At 43.5% G+C, this 19987-nt stretch overlaps 1 long non-coding RNA gene across 1 annotated transcript in view; it reads left to right on the top strand.

Annotated features, from left to right (window-relative positions):
* Positions 1-11930, top strand: part of LOC144371760 (uncharacterized) — a 29961-nt gene extending 18031 nt beyond the window's left edge. Inside the window, exon 3 of the long non-coding RNA XR_013431859.1 lies at positions 11171-11930. This is a non-coding gene — a long non-coding RNA (uncharacterized LOC144371760). The remainder of the gene's footprint in view (positions 1-11170) is intronic.
* The last annotated feature ends 8057 nt before the right edge of the window (positions 11931-19987 follow it).

Raw genomic sequence — 19987 nt, 5'->3', positions numbered from 1 at the left:
CAACTGAAATTTAAGGCATGTAAACATTTCCCCATATTTGTACAGAGACAATTTTATGTAATAATTAAGGTTCTGTGTGTGTGTGTGTGTGTGTGTGTGTGTGTGTGTATGTGTGTGTGTGTGTGTGTTGCTGAGGATTGAACTCAGGGCCTTGTACAAGCAAGGCAAGTACTCTACCAACCGAGGTATAACCCCGACCCATAATAAAGATTCTTGAGTTAGCCAGGCACTGAGAAAGTCCAGAGAGGTGAACTTCAACTGTAGATGACAGGGTCATTTATGTATGTGATGGAAAAGAATTTCAGCTTATGTTAGATATTGAGGCACAGAGATTTATTTAAGAAAGCAAGAAGTACACATTCAAGGGAGAATGTGCGCAATCTTGAGTTGAGAGATGCCTTTAGGGTTCTTTGGCTCTTCTTTTAAAGAAAATTTGGTGCAGGGTGGGAATGGGAAGGTAGGTGGGGATGAGATCAGTCTGGTGATCACAAGACAGTTTATAAAGATCTGGAAATTTCAGCCTCTTTAGGCTGATGTCTTCTCCATTATCTGATCAATAGGTAATGTTGGGAAAGTGCTCTACCTTAGTTTCATTTCTTCTTTGCTCAATCTATTCTAAAAATACATGTATTAATTAACACTATTAATTAAAAATACATGTAGATTAATTAACAATGCATAGGAAAAGTTCTACAAGTGGGTGAATTTCCAGTAACTTTAAGATTGTGAGTGAAGATTTGGAGATTTCCTAGAAATTGGAGAGTGACAGGCCTGGGAGAGAGAACTGGCTTGGGGGATGACAGGGCTGGGAAGAATATTGGCTTTGGGAGTGAAGGTATGAGGAACTTTAACATAAGGCTTTTGGATTAAAGTCATCCCCCCCTTTCTGCCTGTGTTTTGTTTCTTCTCTCCTACCTCAGGTTCAATGTAGATTTAAGATGACCTAATAAAAATACTATCACAGGTTTTTCTGGAACTAGATGAGTTGAATGAGTTAATATGAAAGAATCTACAAGCATGACTATACAGGAAAACTCTGAAAAGAGAGGAATCATGAAGAGGAACTAGGCCTTCCAGATAGTAAAGCATACTATAAAGCTTCTGTAATTAACACATGTGGAATCCACAGAGTAGTGAAATCAAATAGAAAACCCAGAAATAGATCTAAATGCATAAGGAAAATTTAGTATGGCAGAGCAGTTATCTCAAATCAGGGGTTTGTTTATTTAAAACTAAATAAAAGTATCATGTCCATCTACAACTAAAAAAGATACTAAGAAAAAGAAAGAGACAAACAGGGAAGGAAAGAGGGACTGTAACTATAAATATAAAAACTCCTCCTACACTCTCACCTTTATTCTCCTTCAGGCCTAAATTCTTACGTAGTCCAATAAATCTTGAAGTACTGTAAGCCCAGTTAATGAGTACTGTTCCATCCTAGAGCTACAAAAGCCCCTAGCATATTGTTTACCAAGCCCAAAGAGAGAACTTGGAAGACTCAACAGAGGGGTTTTGGACATTTTATTACTTATTCTTCTTGGCAGCAGCAGGCCGTACCATGCCTACAAGCAGGGGCAATATATAGGATAGGTTGCATGCCAGTGCACAGTGGAATTCTTCAGTTTTGTTTTGTTTGTTTGTTTGTTTGGTGATGCTGGGGATTGAACCCAGGGCCTTATACATGCCAAGCAATCACTCTACCTCCCCAAGCCTCTTCAAATGTTTTATGATATGTTCCTTTACTTTATAACCAGGACCATACTGTTCAGATCCTCTTCTAAAGAGATTGGAGATAAGGAAAGTGGCCAGATCTTTTTTTTTTTTTTTTTTAATAAAACTTACGTGGTTGGGGCACATGCGCAAAACAGCTGCCCGCCATTCCTGCCGCTGCTTCTACAGCTGGGCATCGCCTCCCTCTCCCTTGGTGTCTGGTTCGTGTCGCCTATTCTCACCTGACATGCCAATCCTTGCCTGCCTGTGCTCGGCCCCTCCCTCCTCTGTCGCTGCGTGGTCCTGCTCGGTCCGCATCCTGGTAGCCGCCATGCTCAGTCAGAGCCCCGCGTCCCCAGCTGGCGTCATTTGCAGAAATGGCTGTTGGATTTGTGGTGATTTTTGCCACCTGTTTAACAATGGCTGCATACGTGCTAAGCAATCTGAACCAGTACAGAAAAAGGTAGATGGAACATGTTGACCAGCAGTTAAGATCCAGAACGCTTTTGGAAAAAGCTGTGGCTTCTTTAGGTCCATTGAGAGCATTCAGTTTCATAAGGATATGCTTATGGTCAGTATTTTGCAATTTTTAAATATATGCACTATATAGGTGTATAGTCAAAAGTATTGTTCTGATTAGGTGTTAAATTGAAACATTCTTGGTTTAAAAAAAAAAAAAACTTATCTCACTGCAAACTTCCCTGGGCACTGATTAGTGTTGAACACAACACTCAAGTTCTTCAGTGCCTTGAAAGGTCCTGCATAGTCTTTACAATCTCAAACCATCCCGTGTCTTCTGTGTAGTCCTCAGGATAGGGCTCTCAAGGCACATTGCATCCATATTCCATGACAGTACGCAAAGCAAGAACCTAGAAGCAAGCATGCTAATGTAATTCAGGTAGATTAATTTGTTTAGACACTTGGGTTAAAGCATGAATGATATTTTGTTTCAGTCCAGTTCTGTTTTATCCAAGTCCACTCCATCTCATTTGCAGGTTGAACTGCTCAGGGAAGTCTTTGTGTTGCAGGCACAGGGAGTTCTGGGCAGATCCAGCAGTCATTCTGGTTAGCATGATGTGCAACTTCCATCACCCAGTCCAGAAGAAGATTACCTGTTGCTAATCTATGGAGAATATGACAGATGTTTAATAGGCACCAATAATGGCGAATCAGCTCCATGAGGTAGTATGCAGGCTGCTGTGCAGTTTTGTGTTTGTAAAGTAGCCTGCACAGTAGGCCTGCCTGGGCAGGTGTACCAAATCAATCTGTCTGTTGGCACTTCAGGGGTATAGAAAGAATAAGACACCTCTGGAATATATACCCATCATAAACAAGGTGTTCCTTTGGTGATGATCCCCAGTGGTAACATCATCTGTACTTATAAGGGCCAGATCCCTGACACAGCAGGCTTTACTTGTAAATTTAGACATTCTCCCTCCTGTCAAGGTCTCAGTGGGGCTGTGGTTGTGGCTCAGCTGTAGCATGTTTACCTAGCATGTGCGAGGCCCTGGGTTCGATTCTCAGCACCACATAAAAATAAGTAAACAAAATAAGGTGTTGTGTTCAACTACAACTAAAAATAAATATTAAAAAAAAAAGAAAAGAAACAGCTGCAGTGGCTGGTGTCTAGGTTTCTCATTGAGTGTCCTCAGTGCCTCAGGCAGGTGAGCAGCCCGCCCCTGCATAGAGCTACTCTCAGGCCTGAAGGCTCCTGTCAGCAGGCCGCACATTCTTTCAGTTCATCCAACTCCTGTTGGACTGCATGACAGGCGGGAAATCCATGTCCTGGTGTGGAGCCCACTGTTGATGTCATGGTCTGTGAGATGAGTTCCTTGGCCACTCTCAGTTACCTGGGGTGTGCCATATGTGGCACTCAGCTGAGTTGCTTAGTGCCTCGCTTAAGTCCCTTAAGACTTGCCTTCTGATTGGCTCTTGCTGGAGAAGGTTTTCATCAAGTCTGTAACTCTGTCCACCCAAGTCAATGTGTATTTGGTCCCTACTGATAATGGGAGAGAAAAAAAAGTATTCTATCTGCCATCACTGATGAGGGACGTCAGTCACCTTGCCTGATATGCCCCTTGGTGGCATCCATCATTGTGGGCAGCACTGAGAGTGGGCAAGACAGTCCTGGCATGGAGCAGCAACATCAGACCTCCCTGTGGGAAGTCCCCGTGTGTCACAGCTGCCCACATCGTCTTCTGACCTGCGTGCTTTATTCTACGATGCAACCAAGTGGTGGGTTCTTCTGCTGGGGCTCCCTCCAGCCTTCTGATCTTTGCTGGTTGTGCAGCCTTGACTGGCACTTCTCTGCTGATGGGCCCCATAACAAGAAGGGCAGCACACGTGGCACACAGTTGTCTTTCCAACAGCTGTAACATTCTTCTGTCCCCTTCCATACTTGTGATCAAAATTCAATGGGAGGGCTGGGGTTGTGGCTCAGTGGCAGAGCGCTTGCCTAGTATGTGTGAGGCACTGGGTTCGATTCTCAGCACTGCATATAAATAAATTAGATAAAGGTCCATTGACAACTAAAAAAAAAATTCAATGGGAGTCTTAATCCACTGTCATAAGCACCATCCAATCATCCAGAACGACATGGACAGTAAACTCAATAGTTTTCAATGTCTAGTGTCACAATGTCCTGTGCCTGTTTTACTGTTCATTTGCCCTCAGTATGGGGGTCAGTCCAGTGCCACACTGTCTCCTATACAAATAATACAGGGGTCATAATAACTGTGCCAGGTGAGGGATAAAAGCCTTCCAATAACCCAGTAGCCCCACAAATTCTTGTATTTGCTTTACTGTGTTGGGAAGTGGAAATGCCTGGACTTTATCTGTTATAGCCCAAAGTCTAACCATTGTCTTATCTGACCAAACAACACCAAAGAATTTCACTGATAAGCCAGGGCACTGCACTTTGTTAAGGTTTCTATAGCCCATCCTCCAACTTGAAAGTGAGTCACAAGAAGGGGTGCCTTGGTAAGCACTGAAAAAGAGTTGAATGTAATCATTATGTAAGCGTTTTTACCAATGGAAGTAAGATGAGTTCCTTGGCCACTCTCAGTTACCTGTGGTGTGCCATACGAATTTGTTACCATACTGTGACAAGGTGAGGTGATGAAGGTGTTTTTTTTTTTTCAGTACCAGGGATTGAACCCAGGGGCACTTAACCACTGAGCCACATTCCCAATCCTTTTTTAATATTTTATTTGGAGACAGGGTCTTGCTGAGTTGCTTAGGGCCTTGCTAAGTTGCTGAGGCTAGCTTTGAACTCTGAATCCCCCTGCCTCAGCCTCCTGAGCCCCTGGGATACACAGCTCCTCTTAATTAAGGACACCAGTATAGCCATATGAAAATAGGTATAGAAATTCCCCCAAATTTTTCACAAAGCACTACCACATGATCCAGTAATCCCACTGCTTTGTATATATATATATTCAAAGGAAGTAAAATCAGTTTACTAAGGAGCATCTGCTCTCCCATGTTCCTTGCAGCACTATTCACAATAGCCAAGAAATGGGAACAACCTAAGTATCCATTGGTGATTGAATTGATAAAGGAAATGTGGTACACACACACACACACACACACACACACACACACACACACTAATACTATTCAACCACAGAAAAAGAATGAAATCCTGTCATCTGTGACAATAGAACTGGAGATCCTTATGTTAAGTGAGATAATCCAGGTATAGAAAGACAAATACTGTATGATCTCACCCATGTGGATTCTAAAAGAGTTGATCCTTGGGCTGGGGTGGTGGCTCAGTGGCAGAGTGCTTGCCTCGCAAGCATGAGGCCCTGGGTTCAATCCTCAGCACCATATAAAAATAAATAAATGAAAGTGAAGATATTAAAAAAAAAAAGAGTTGATCCTCATAGAAGTTTCAAGTAGAATGCTTACCAGAAGTGGAGGAGAGTGGCTGTGGGGAGGCGTGGGGAGCCATATTAAGAAGCAAGAAGTTGGGGATGTAGTTTAATGGTAAAGCATCCCTGGGTTCAATTCCCAGTACCAAGAGGGGGAAAAAAGCTAAAAGAAACTATGTTGAATTCTTTTTCACCACAAAAAAATGGCATATGTTTGAGGAAATAGATGTTTGACTTGATTTCAACATTATACAATGCCAGGTTTCTGTTCTCACGACTAAAAGGCTCAGGGGTCACTCTAGTTAAACTGGGCTAACTGGGCTGCACGAAATAACCACACAAGAGACACAAGTACTTGTTTCTTTGGGGTCGCTGTGACAGCTCCTCTGACCTTAAGGGTCCCAAGAAGAGAGAGGGCAAGAGGACATGCTGACCCCTTTTATTGAGGAGAAGCTATTCAAATGAGGCAAGGGGTCAGGTTTCAGGGGGCTGAGTATCTTCATGATGTCCACTGTCAGCAGGTTGGCTGACACCTGGGTAGGCCACACCCAAGGACACAGTAAGAGAAGGGGACACACACAAGGCACTTCCATGGAAGATTCTATCCTAAACAGGGCAAGGGGTTAGATTACTATGGAACAGGTGAGCATAGCTTCACCCATGGGGCTGTAGCAAGACACACCACACCCAAGCAGGAGACACCAGACCCTCGAACCCAAGAAGGGTGCCACATTTCTGCGACTGAGCGCCTCAGCACCCAGCCAGGGAGTGTAACTCAGTCACGTGTAAGGTTGCTCTCCCACAATACAATATGTGCATGTAATGAAACATTCATTATGTGGGACCCATTAATATGTAAAACTTTTTTACTCTGCAGTACAGAGGATTGAATCCTGGGGTGCTTTACAATGGAGCTACATCCCCAGCCTCCCTTTTTGAAAATATCCTTTTTTAGTTGTTGATGGACCTTTATTTTAGATATTTATTTGTGGTCCTGAGAATTGAACCCAGTGCCTCACACATGCTAGTCAAGTGCTCTATCACTGAACTGCAATCCCAGCCCCCCAACCCTATTTTATAATTTTTGAGACACAGTCTTACTACATTGCTGAGGCTGATCTCGAACTTGCAATCCCCTGCCTCATTCTCCTGAATAGGTGATATCACAGGTGTGTGCCACCATGTTGGGCTCTGGCTGTACAACTTTTACATATCAATTGAAAAATAAATTTAGGACCTGAGGATGTAGCTCAGTTGTAGATCTGTTTTTCACATAGATGAATCTCTGGGTTTGATCCCCAGCACCACAAAATTAATACATACTTTTAAAATATAAATTGAAAGAGCTGGGCATGGTGGCACAAGCTGTAGTTCAACCTACTCAGGGAGACTGACATGGAATGATTGGGAATTCAAGGCCAGTCTGGGCAATATGGCAAGACCCCTTGTCAACAACAACAAAAAATAATAACAATTTTAAAAAAGAGAGCAAGAAACTAAACCACAGGCCAGCTATTTGCCAGAGAACTTGGAAGAGAAAACTAAGAAGAGATCTCGTGGGGTCATTTAAAAAAGCCTCAAAGATTGGCCTCAAAAGCTATTCTTGGGCTGGGGTGTGGCTCAGTGGTGGAGCACTTGCCTCACCCGTGTGGGGCACTGGTTTCCATCCTCAGCACCACATAAAATAAATAAAGGTATTGTGTTTATCTACAAGTAATAAAAAAAAAAACTATTCCAGCCTGAGTTTAATGGGATCAGATTGCTGAGCCATTTATTATCCCTTGGGACATTGTCAATAGACCATCTGGGAGCAAGAGCTGGCTTTAGAAAGAAAGAAAGAAAGAAAAAAGAGAAAAAAGAAAGAAAACAACATAGTAATCATTGGTAATTAGAGGAGCTAATGACCTAGAAATCACTGCAAAATAAGGAAAGCAATTTAATGCAGAGAGTAGGGAAATTTCAGAGAGCCCAGCTAAACTGTGGCCTGACAGAGACTATGTGCATGTCTGGCACCTGTACCTGTGACACTAAAGATATTATCCCTGAAGAAGAAACAGACTTCATTAAAATAGATGTAATGGAAAAGAGTCAACAGGACTTCTCATCAAACACAACAATCAATTTTAGGTGGCTTATAGACCACTTTATGAAAAGCAAATAAAATAATTCTAGAAGATAATACAAGAGCATATCTTCATGATTTTGGAATAATATTTGTGCTGTGGATTGAGCCTAGGGCTTTGTGTTCTTCTACTGAGTTACACCCTGAAAATTTCTTAAGTAAGAATAGGGCCAGGCATGGTGGCACAACACCTGTAATCCTAGGAGGCTGAGGCTGGAAGATTGCAAGTTGGAGGCCAGCCTCAGCAATTTAGCAAGTCCCTACGCAACTTAGCAGAACCCTGTCTCAAAAAGAAAAAATGGGCTGGGGATGCAATTCCTCATAGAAATATAAAAGCAATCATGAAATTCATCTGGAAAAATAAGAGACCCAGGATAGCCAAAGTAATCCTTAGCAAGAACTGTGAAGCAGGTGGCATCACTATATCATATATATATATATATATATATATATGATATATATATATATATATATATGATATATATAAGATATATATAAGATATATATATATCTTAAACTATACTATAGAGCAATAGTAACAAAAACAGCATGGTAGGGGCTGGGGATGTGGCTCAAGTGGTAGGGCGCTTGCCTGGCATGCGTGTGGCCCGGGTTCGATCCTCAGCACCACATACAAAACAAAGATGTTGTGCCCGCTGAAAACTAAAAAATAAATATTAAAATTCTCTCTCTCTCTCTCTCTCTCTCTCTCTCTCTCTCTCTCTCTCTCCCCCCACTCTCTCTCTTTAAACAAACAAAAACCAGCATGGTATTGGCACCAAAATAGACTTATAGACCAGTGGTGCAGAATAGAGGACACAGAGACAAATCCACATAAATACAGTTGTTTCATACTAGACAAAGACACCAAAAACCTATATTGGAGAAAAGATAGCCTCTTCAACAAATGGTGCTGGGAAAACTAGAAATCCATATACAGCAAAATGAAATTAAACCCCTATCTCTCACCATGCACAAAACTCAACTCAAAGTGGATCAAGGACCTAGGAATAAGATAAGAGACCCTGCACCTAATAGAAGAAAAAGTAGCCCCAAATCTCCATCATGTCGGATTAGGCCCCAGCTTCCTTAACAAGATTCCTAAAGTGCAAGAAATTAAATCAAGAATCAATAAATGGGATGAATTCAGGGGCTGGGGTTGTGGCTCAGTGGGAGAGTGTTCACCTCACACATGTGAAGCCCTGGGTTCCATCCTCAGCACCACATAAAAATAAATAAATAAAATAAAGATATTGTATTCATCTATAACTAAAAAAATTTTTTAAATAAATGGTATGGATTCAAACTGAAAAGCTTCTTCTCAGCAAAAGAAACAATCAGTGAGGTGAAGAGAGAGCCTACACACATCAGCTAGAGCACTAATCTCCAGGATATATAAAGAACTCAAAAAACTTAACACCAAAAAAATAAATAACCCAATCAATAAGTGGGCTAGGAACTGAACAGACACTTCTCAGAAGAAGATATATAATTGATCAACAAATATATGAAAAAATGTTTATATCTCTAGCAATTAGAGAGATGCAAATCAAAACTACTCTAAGATTTCATCTCACTCCAGTCAGAATGACAGCTATTAAGAATACAAGAAGGGGGGCTGGGGATGTGGCTCAAGCGGTAGCACGCTCGCCTGGCATGCGTGAGGCCCGGGTTCGATCCTCAGCACCAAATATAAAGATGCTGTTTTTGCCGAAAACTAAAAAATAAATATTAAAAAATTCTCTCTAAAAATTTTTTAAAAAAAGAATACAAGCAATGATAAGTGTTGGTGAGGATATGGGGAAAAAGGCACACTCATACATTGCTGGTGGGACTGCAAATTGGTGCAACCAATTTGAAAAGCAATATGGAGATTTCTTAAAAAACTTGGAGTGGAACCACCATATGAACCAGCTATCCCACTCCTCAGTTTATACCCAAAGTACTTAAAAACAGCATACTATAGTGATACAGCCATATCAATGTTTATAGCAGCACAAAATAAAATTGGCTGGGGATGTGGCTCAGTAGTTAAGTGCCCCTGGGTTCAATCCCCAGTACCAATAAATAAATAAAAATAAAAAGGGGCTGAGGTTGTAGCTTAGTGCTTTTTGGTACCAGAGATTGAACTCAGGGGCACTTGACCACTGAGCCACATGCCCAGTCCTATTTTGTATTTTATTCAGAAATAGGGCTCACTGAGTTGCTAACTGCCTCACTTTTGCTGAGGCTGACTTTGAACTTGCAATCCTCCTGCCTTAGCCTCCCAAACCGCTAAGCATTACAGGCATGTGCCACTGTGCCTGGCTAAGGTAATGTTTTACTATAATTATCTGGCTTTTTTTGAATTTTTTAATATTTTTTTTTAGTTTTTGGTGGACACAACATCTTTATTCTATTTGTATGTGGTGCTGAGGATCGAACCCAGCACCCCGCGCATGCCAGGTGAGCGCGCTACCACTTGAGCCACATCCCCAGCCCCATTATCTGGCTTTTAAATAGCTTTCTGTATTATTGTATAATCTTGCAGTTGGAGTTGGTCTGTCAAAGGTAAAGTAAGTGGACATAATTTGTATGTGCAGGTTTGTCTATTTTAAAGTTTTCCATCTGTCAGCTCTGATTTCTGTGATCCTCTCTTGTCTGTGAAGGGAAAGTGAGGAACAAGAGATGGGTAAGAGAGAAATGAAAGACGGAGACCAGGCAGAGATACACACGAGAGTTTATTTGTCAAAGCTGACAAATAAAGGCCATGTCTCTATAGGAGAGAGAGGCAACACAGACTTGAGTTCCGGGACTTTTAGGGGGGGATCTCAGGAATCAGAGCTGGTGGGGTCCTAATGCAGGCAGTTAGGGGTTGTGTTGGTGTGAGTTAGTGGTGAACCTTTCTCAGAAAGGCCTTTGGGTGGGAAAGTGAAACTTTTTTCCTTAAAATGGGGGCTGTCAATTAAGATGGCCATCCAGATGCTAAGCAAGGACCTTTTATCCCCCCCCCTTTTTTTGTTTTTATTGGGCCCCTTAGGGAACAGGGACATAGGTCAATCTTCTATAACTTCTTTCTGCTGGGAAGGGGCAGCATTTGCATCCCTTATTAGGGGCACCGGATGTCATTGGAATGATGCCTGCCGGAGGTTGAGTGGTGGTGGAATGCTGTCCTGGTGCCCCAATTTTTGGTGAGGGATTGGTATTCCTGTAACAAAAGCTGGTTTATAGTTTGATTAGAAATTTTTTGGATCTAGTCGTGAACCAATCTAATGACACAGTGGGGGGGTAGTGTTAAGAGAAGGCCTATGACAAGGAGAGGGGTCAGGAAAGGAAGTGCCCACTGGAGGTGGGGGTCACTTAGCTGCCATCCTTCAGTAGAGGAGAGCTGCTGTTACCAGTGTTCAAGGCCCTGTTGGAGTTGTTTTATCTTGTCCTTTACCATACCAGACTGATTGACATAAAAGTAGCCTTTCTTCTGTAGGTACAAAGTCCGCCTTTTTTTTTGGCCATAAGAAGATCAAGACCCCTTGGATTCTGCAGAACCACAGCAGCTAAAGAATCAAGCTGGGATTGTATGGTTAGTATAATTTGAGCAAGTTGCTGTTGAGAAACTGATGTGACTCCATTTTTGAGAAACCAGCCTCTACCTCAGAGCAAAGCCTGTCCAAAGAAGAGGGCATGACCCTTGTCCTTGGAAAAACCCACAGAGCACTCCCTGGCACATACCCACCCTGCTGAGTTGTTTATCTACAAATAACAGGAGAGATCTGCTTCTGCCAGGTGTCCCTGACTCAGTCTGGCTAGGTGAGGACCCATAGCAACCCCCCTAGCAGCCACCAATCAGCATGAGACAAGGAAATACCTGGGATGCCAGACTACCCCCCAGTAGTTTATGGTGGTTGATAACGTGTTGGGAAACCATGTAGTTCAGCACGAACACCCCTTGTGGTTTAAACCAATCAGTTCAAACAAATCCCCCTCTTGTATTGACCAATCACCCCTACCTAACTTGTTCCCTCCAGTGAATGTGCTAATCAATGTTAAGAGTTGTTGTTTGATTTTTCCCATGGTGTGTGATGATTTGCTAAGAGATGCTATGATGTATGTGAAGTCCCTGCCTTCCCCAAAGAGTGTATAAAACTGCTGCAAACCCTGGGCTCGGGGCCTCTCAGCGTCACCAGTTGCTGTGTGTGCACGTGGAGGACTGAGCTAGCTCGCAATAAACACCTCTTTGCTGCTTACATCTTGGTCTCTGGTGGTCTTTTGTGGGTCCCGAACTCGAGCTTAAGCACTGTAAGTCTCCTAGAAATTGGAATGGAAACTCCTGGTAATGGTCCCTAGGAGGTGAGTGCAGAATAAGGGAGGAGGGCAAAAATGAAAAGGGGAAGGATGGTACTCATGGTTCTGCAGTGTCCTCGTGGTCCTCAGAGATGAAGGAAGATGGGGATTCAGGCCTTGGAGAAACACAGCTTGAGAGGGCCTGTGGGTGTCGCTGTATAAAAGGGCAGAAAAAAACATTTTAGATGGGAGTTATAATCCCAATGTGGATGCCCTCAAGGCGGGCCACCAAGGGAGTGGTAAGAATGACCCAATAGGGTCCAGTCCATTTTGTGGAGAGTTGAGAGGAAAAGGGGGACTTATTGGGGGAGGAGGTTAGAAGTACCAGGTCACCAGGAGACAGAGTAGGAGAAGGGGAAGAAGCAGAACTAAGCTTTTCCAGAACAGCATTACTGTATTGCCAAAGAAGGTTCCTAATGAATGCAAGAAGGGGCCAGAAAAGACGAGCAGCAAGGGGTACTAGAAAATCAGGGGGTGGTGAGCTGAGCAGGGAGATAGGCTGTCCATATGGAATCTCAAAAGGGAAGATGTTGAGTGACTTCTTTGGGAGGGCTTATAACCTAAGAAGAGCCAAGGGAAGGAGTTTAGTTGAATCTAAATGTAATTCAAGAGATAGTTTAGAGAGAATGTTCTTCAAGGTCCCATGGGTACCCACCAGGGGCATATGGGTGAAATCCAGCTGCCAATCAGAGCAAGGGAGATGTCCTCTTGCCTGGTGTAAAGGGAAGGCAGGTGGGTGGAGACTGGAGGTGGGATTTATTTTTTGGCAGATTTCACAGGAGGCAGAGAGGGTAGAGAGAAATTGTAGGTTCTCTGGAGAGAGTTTAAGGTGGGACTTGAGAAATTGTTTTAAAGATGTGGTGTTAGGGTGAAAGAGGTTGTGAAGGAAGGTAAGCATCTGTTGAGTGTCAGGTGGGGAAGAGTCCATCGAGGGACTAGCAAGCAGAGGACTGCAGGTGGAGTAGGTTGTTGGAGGGTGGTGGCCCTCACCTCAGAGTCTGCCTTATTGTTGCCAAGTGTCACAAAGGAGGTGTCTGATGGGATTTACAATGTGAGATTCCAATGGCAGTGGGAAGCTTTGAGGCCTGAAGGAGATAAGAGATAAAGGGGGCATTAGTAATTGAAGGAATCCACACTCCTTCCAAGTAGCAGAGTGGGAGAGAAGTATGTGGAAAGGGTATTTGGAGTTAGTGTAGACATCGAGGGAGGCTCCCTTTGCCAAAGTGAAGGCTCTGATAAGAGCAACAAGTTCAGCCTGCTGACTGGATATATTACTGGGGAGGCGAACCGAGCACTTCTACAAGTGAGGTTAGAGAGACTATAGCATGCCCTGCCCAACCAACTCCCTCCTGAAGGAAGGAGGAGCCATCTGTGAACCCTGTGTATGTTGCCTGGAGCAAGGGCCTTCCTGGATGTGGGAGGGATGTGGAGGAAGCTCCTCCAGAGTTTCAGTGCATGAAAGGGTAAGAGGAGAAGAGGTGGAAGAGTCCTGAGGAGCAGGGAGGAGAGTAGCAGGGTTTAAAGGTGAGCTCATGTGGAAAGTAAGATGGGATTTTCCACCAGGGAAACCTGTGGAGATAAAGGAATGGAAACCCTTGTAGGTGAGGAGTTCCTTTAGGGGATGGGGAGCCAGGATGGTGAGTGGGGCCCAGAGGGAGTTTCTTTGACTTGGTAATGAGTAGAGAGGCTGTGGCCAACATTCTTCATAGGCAAGGGGACCATCCCTGAGCCGTAGGGTCAAGACCCTTCGATAGATAAGCCACAGGGGCAAAGGTTGGCCCCAGCATGTGTTTGAGGATCCCTAGAGTAAATCCCTGCTTTTCAATCACGTTAAGGTGAAATGGGCACGTGAGATCAGGGAGTTGGAGAGCAGGGGTCTGGAGGAGGGCCTGCTGGAGCCTGGTGACAGAGTGCAATAGGGGTTCAGGATGTCACTTCCCACAGGGGGAACAGGGCACTATGTAATGACCAAAAAGGAGTGAGTAAAAATTCAAGAGCCAAAAGCACAATCAAGGCTAGGTGTATATAAGGGTTGGTAAGGTTTACCCTCTACCCCGACAATAGAGGTCATAGAATGAGTAATAGGCTCCCAGAACTCCTTGAGGACTGAATTTGTAGCTCTGGTATCTAGGAGGAGGGAGACAGGCCTACCTGAAATACACAGAGTTACCCACAGAGTGATGGTAGTGGTCAGGTGATGGGGACCTGGGCCTCCCCAGTCCTCTGTAGCCAGTCCTAAGAGTTGGAAAGGGAAACTAGAAGGGCTGGATGGCCAGGAGCCTCTCTAGGCTCAGGGACAGTCAACGACCCAGTGTCTTTATGATGGCACTTAGGACAAGGGCCCGGAGGCTTGCGAGACTTAGGACATGTACAAGCCCAGTGACCCATCTGACCACATTTAATTCAGGATCCAGGCAGTCCCTAGGGACCCTTCCATGGGCCAGTGGAACCAGGGACAGATGCTAAGGCTGGATGGATGGCTTGAGTGAGCATCTGATATTTCTGCTTCCAGGCCTTCTTTTCTCTCTCATTATACAATTTAAAGGCCATTTCCAGAACCTCAGCTTGGGGAAATAGGGGCCCCCTCTCCAGGTGCCTTAGTTTGGCCTTAATATCGGGGAAACTCTGGGAGAAAAAGTAGGTCATTAGTAGCTGTCTCCCATCTGGAGTCTCAGGGCCCAGATTAGTATATTGTAATAAGCCTTGGTCAGGTGGTCTAGAAATGTTGAAGGGTTTTCATTCTTAACTTGGAAGATTTCCTGGAGCCTTTCATAATTGATAACCTTATGGGCTGCCTTTCTAAGTCCTGCCATGGGGAAAGTAATGAATTGGTTTCTACTAGTTACTCCTCTAGGCAAATTATAATCCCATTTGGGGGTACCTATCAGGGACTGCTTCAGTACCAGTTGTATGGGCAGGGGAGTCTGTTGTACTTCATCAGCATAATTTCTAGCTTGCTCCAAAACTCACCTGCACTCCTCGGGCAGGAGGGTGTTAGACAAGACCACATGGACATCCTGGAACGTCAAATTACATGATTGACTCAGATATTGAAACTCTTTGATCTATGTGGTGGCACTTGAAATATAGGACCCAAGCTGATTTTTCAACTGTGAAAGAGCTGACAAAGAGAAAGGCACATGAACCCGGATTACACCACCTCTCGTAGGAAGGGAGAAGGGCAGAGGGGCCGAGGGGACAGTTGCTGCAGAGACTTCATTAGAAAGAGAATTGTGGTATGGTGGGGGCTCATCTGTGGAGTCGAAGGAGAAGGAGTCCTGGGTAGGATCTTCTAACCTTTTGGAAGCAGGTGTAGGGGAGGTGAGAGCTAAGAGGACTTGTGCGGGAGGGCAAGAGTTGTAGAGAGAGCGCTTAGAATGCAGAGAGGAGAAGGCCTGAACGTATGATATCTCTTTCCATTTTCCTAAATGCTCACAATAGTTGAAAAGATCCCTGATATTGGGGTCTAGAGTGTCATAAGTGGCCATATAGAGTTCTCAAAAGCCAGGACCCAAATAAAAGACCACCTATAGACTTGGTCCACAGTAGGGATCAGCTGTAGCTGTGAAAGCTGTGGCTGGGGGTGCCCCCAACTGCAGGTAACCCTGGGAGTGCCAGATGATCAATGGTCACTTCCTGGGACACATAGATCATTTAGGTTGACTAGAGACGGAGTCTTACCTGAAATGTCTGGTGGTGAGTGCAGAGAGGGCATTCGGCAGAATGGAGGGCTTGGTCCCGTGATGGAATCCAGATTGGGGCCCGGGATGCTAAATGACCCTTGAAGAGGGGAGTGGGCACGCCAGGGAACCTGATCCCAAGTTTCAGCACCAAAATGAAGGGAAAGCAAGAAACGAGAGAAGAGTTAAGAGAGAAATGAAAGACAGAGACCAGCCAGAGATACACATGAGAGTTTATTTGTCAGAGCTGACAAAGGCCATCTCTCTATAGGAGAGAGAGGCAACACAAGCTTGATTTGAGGGACTTTTATGGGGGAGGCTCAGGAATCACAGCCTGGCGGGTCCTAATGTCGGTGGTTAAGGGTTGGGTTGGTGAGGATGGCCTTAGGCCTGAGCCTAAGCAACTCCATTTTTTAAACTCCACTTTGAAACCTGCAGTCTCACCAGGCACTCCACAGAGCCCTCCGGTATGGCCACAAACAAGTTACTTCCCCTCACCCTGATAAACAGAGTGAAGCCCTTAGCAGGCTGTTCTGGCCTGATAAGAGGGAAAGGTGAGTGGAGACCACCAGACCAGATGTTTGTGACCCCAAGGCAAAGAATGTCATGGAGAAATATGGTGGTAGCTGATAAGGATTGAAAGGGGGGATCAAAATCCCCCAAATGTAGTATAAATAATAGAGCCAATGAACAGGGATTCAGCCAGCCAAAAGGAGGATGCACTTGAGCTGGAGAGCCTCATGAGGACCTGACATCCCATCACTTGTCATGTTTCCTGATCATCTGTGCAATCCTCACCACTCTCAAACTCTACCACCTGGTCTGGACCTTGGTGAGAGCTGCAACTTCTCCCTATGACCCTCTGCTCAACCAGTCATCCATTCCACACCAGGAAAAGCCTGCCTTGGCTCTGGACCTGATCACTGTGGTCTGAGTGAGTGTGCATCTGCTGGACATAAAGCCTAAGGCTTAAAACTTGAATTAGTACACAGAGGGAATGTCTGTCATTACCTGTCATGATTAAGTGTATTTTTCAGTGCTTAGAATTAATCTAGAATTGTTTGCTGTGAATTAATTAATCTAGACTTGTTTGCTGTGCATTGATTATGTCTATTGCAGTGCCTAGCATTAAGAATGGCTGTTCTCTTGATTAAGAACCTATAGAGTGAAACTCTGTTGAGTAATTTGAGTGAATAAAGCATTGAAAGGGGCAAAAGCACGTGGACATTCTTTATTTCTCCCCTCGACTACATACCTAGCAATTTGCCCCCTTGAGACAGGTTTGTATGAGGCAGTGGTGAGCCCTTCTCAAAAAGACCCTTAGGCAGGAAAGTGAAACTTTTTCCTTAAAATGATGGCTGTGCCTTAAGATGGTCATCCAAATACTAAGCAAGGACCTTATACTAGCAAAGCAATAAACTTTCGTTTACCTTTTTCTCAAAACTGTGTCCTTGTTATTGGATTGGCTCTGGGGACAAAGACTGAGCTTTCAGCAACCATGCTATTAATTTGCCTATATGTAATATTGTCCTCTTATCTTTGTGTATCTGATCATACAGTCATCTTTCAGTATCCTAGGAAATTGGTTCCAGGATCCCCTGCAGATTCCCAAATACACTGAGGCTGAAGTCCATAAAGGAGTAGGATTTGCACAGAACCTACTGGCATCCTCCCATACCTCTTAAATCATCATAGATTACTTAGAATGTCCAATGTAATGTAAATGCTATACAAATAGTTGCTATGTTGTACTGTTTAAATAATAATAAGAAAAGACTCTGGACATATTCAGCACAGATGAAAAAAAATTGTGGTGTTGGGAACTGACCCCCAGGTCCTTGTGCATGCTAGGCAAGCATTCTGAGACTGAACTATACCTAAGCCTCCAGATGAAGTTTTTACCAAATGTGTTTGATCTATAGTTGGTTGAATCCATAGATGCAAAATCAGCAGATATGGAGATCAATAAACTTATGTTTGTGCATGTTTGTATATGAATAGCTAGCTATCTGTCTTCTATTGCTGTGTAATAGATGACCCCAAATGATGGCAGAGAAGGAGCTTTTCTCTGTTCTACCAAATGGGAACCACATGAAATAACAACTCTCAACCAAGAAGTCACCCAAGGACAAAACTTTATTCTCTATCCTACAATAACACAGAGGTACCAGAAATGAATAAAGTCCATGCTACTATGGAAAGTTTGATGGGAGTATGTGGGGTGAATGCTGAGTAGTCTCTGAGGACAGTGATGGGGGTAGGGTCTATGGGATGAGTGATAGTATAGACAGTGTGAAGGATATGTTCTGAGCCAGGTGCAGTTTTGCACGCCTGTAATCCCAGCATTTGGGAGGCTGAGGCAGGAGAATTGCATGTTCAAAGCCAGCTTCAACAAAAGCAAGTCCCTAAAGAACTCAGTGAGACCCTGTCTCTAAATAAAATACAAGCTAGGACTGGGGATGGGGCTCAGTGATTGAGTGCCCCTGAGTTCAATCCCAAGTACCCCCAAAAAATGTGTTCTGTAGATTAAAAATAGAGGTGTCTGGGCTGAGTATTGAGATTTCTGGGGCAAGTGATTGGATATGGAGTGACTAATGGGGAGATTTGCCTCAGTAGTAAATGAGGGCATAGGGGTGAATGATGGAGTGTGTACATTTAGTGATAGGGGTTGTAATGTGTGTGAGAGAGCTCCTGTGAATGAGTAATGGAGGGGCTATAGGTGAGTGATAATGAATCTGGAGTATGAGCTGTGGTTGGTGTGTGTGGTCAGTGATAAGCTTATTCATGGCTATGATTACTGGCAGTAGAGTGTGAGTCTTTGGGAAAAATGAAGGCATAATTATGCAGTGAGGGATGAACTTTTTGGGCAGTGTGCGTTGGTTGATGGGGGTCTATGTTCAGTAATAGGATGTCTCTCTATCTCCTTTTAACTTTCTTCACTGATTTTTTGTTTTTCATCTTTTTAATAAGTCCTGTTTACATTTTAATCTTATTTGGAGAATTATTAGGGACTGTTACCTGTTAAACCTGCTTTCTAATGTTTATCAACTTTGTTCTCAAGTAAATTATACAAATTTTAAAATTTCTGGGGTGGGTTGGGCACGATGTGGTGGTACAAACCTGTAATTCTAGAAACTTGGGGAGGCTGAGGCAGGAGGATGGCAAGATCAAGGCCAGCCTCAGCAATTTAGTGAGATCTGGTCTCAAAATAAAAATAAAAAGGACTGGGGATGTGGCTCAGTGGTAAAGTACCTCTGGGTTCAATCCCCAGTATGAAAAAAAATTAAAATTTTATGTCTGTGTCTGTGATTGGATTGATGCAATTTTGTCATATTTGTAAAATTGTTTAATCACCACCACAATTAGAATACAAAAGATCTCTTTCGTGCTCTCCTTATAGTCCACTCCACATGATGCCATTTTAGTCCCTAATTCTTAGCAACATTTAATCTGATTTCCATCTCCACAATTTTGTCATTTGAGAATGTCATATAGAATCATACATTATTATTATATAACTTTTGGAGATTGAGTATTTTCACTGAGCATTCCACTCAATTGTATATACCAAAAATTTGTCCCCTTTTGTAGATAAGCAGTATTCCATAGTATGGATATACCAGTTTTCTTAACAGTGCACTTTTTTTGTGGTGCTGGGGATTGAACCCAGGGCCTTGTGCATGTGAGGCAAGCACTCTACCAACTGAGCTGTATCCCCAGTCCAACAGTACACCTTTAGATGAATATCTGGGCCAATTCCAGTTTTTGGCTTTTACAAGTAAAGCTGCTATGAGCATTTGTGAATAGGTTTTGTGTAAATATACATTTTCATTTTCATCCCTCTGGGATAAATGCCCAAGAATGCAATTATTGCATTACATGTTCAGTTTTCTTTCTTCCTTCCTTCCTTCCTTCCTTCCCTTTTCTTTCTTTCCTTTTTTTTCATATTAGGGATTGAACCCAGGGGTCCTTAACCACTGAGCTACATCCCTAGCCCTTTTATTTTTTATTTAGAGACAAAGTCTCACTAAGTTCCTTAGTGCATCGCTAAATTGTTGAGGCTGGCTTTGAACCTGTGATCCTCTGCCTCATTCTCTAGAGTCACTGGGATTACAGGAGTGTGTCACCATGCCCAGCTACATGTTTAGTTTTATAAGACATAGCCAAACTATTTCCTAGAGTGTCTGTGCCATGGAGTTCCGGTGCAGCTGAGTGGACATACCCTTGCCTAGCATGCTAGAGGCACTGGGTTTAATCCCCAGCTCTGAAAACAAAACAAA

Source organism: Ictidomys tridecemlineatus, chromosome X (assembly GCF_052094955.1).
Source record: "Ictidomys tridecemlineatus isolate mIctTri1 chromosome X, mIctTri1.hap1, whole genome shotgun sequence".
Classification (NCBI taxonomy): Eukaryota; Metazoa; Chordata; class Mammalia; order Rodentia; family Sciuridae; genus Ictidomys; species Ictidomys tridecemlineatus.
The sequence above is the reverse complement of the archived record's forward strand: the minus strand, read 5'-3'. Positions and strand labels throughout refer to the sequence as shown.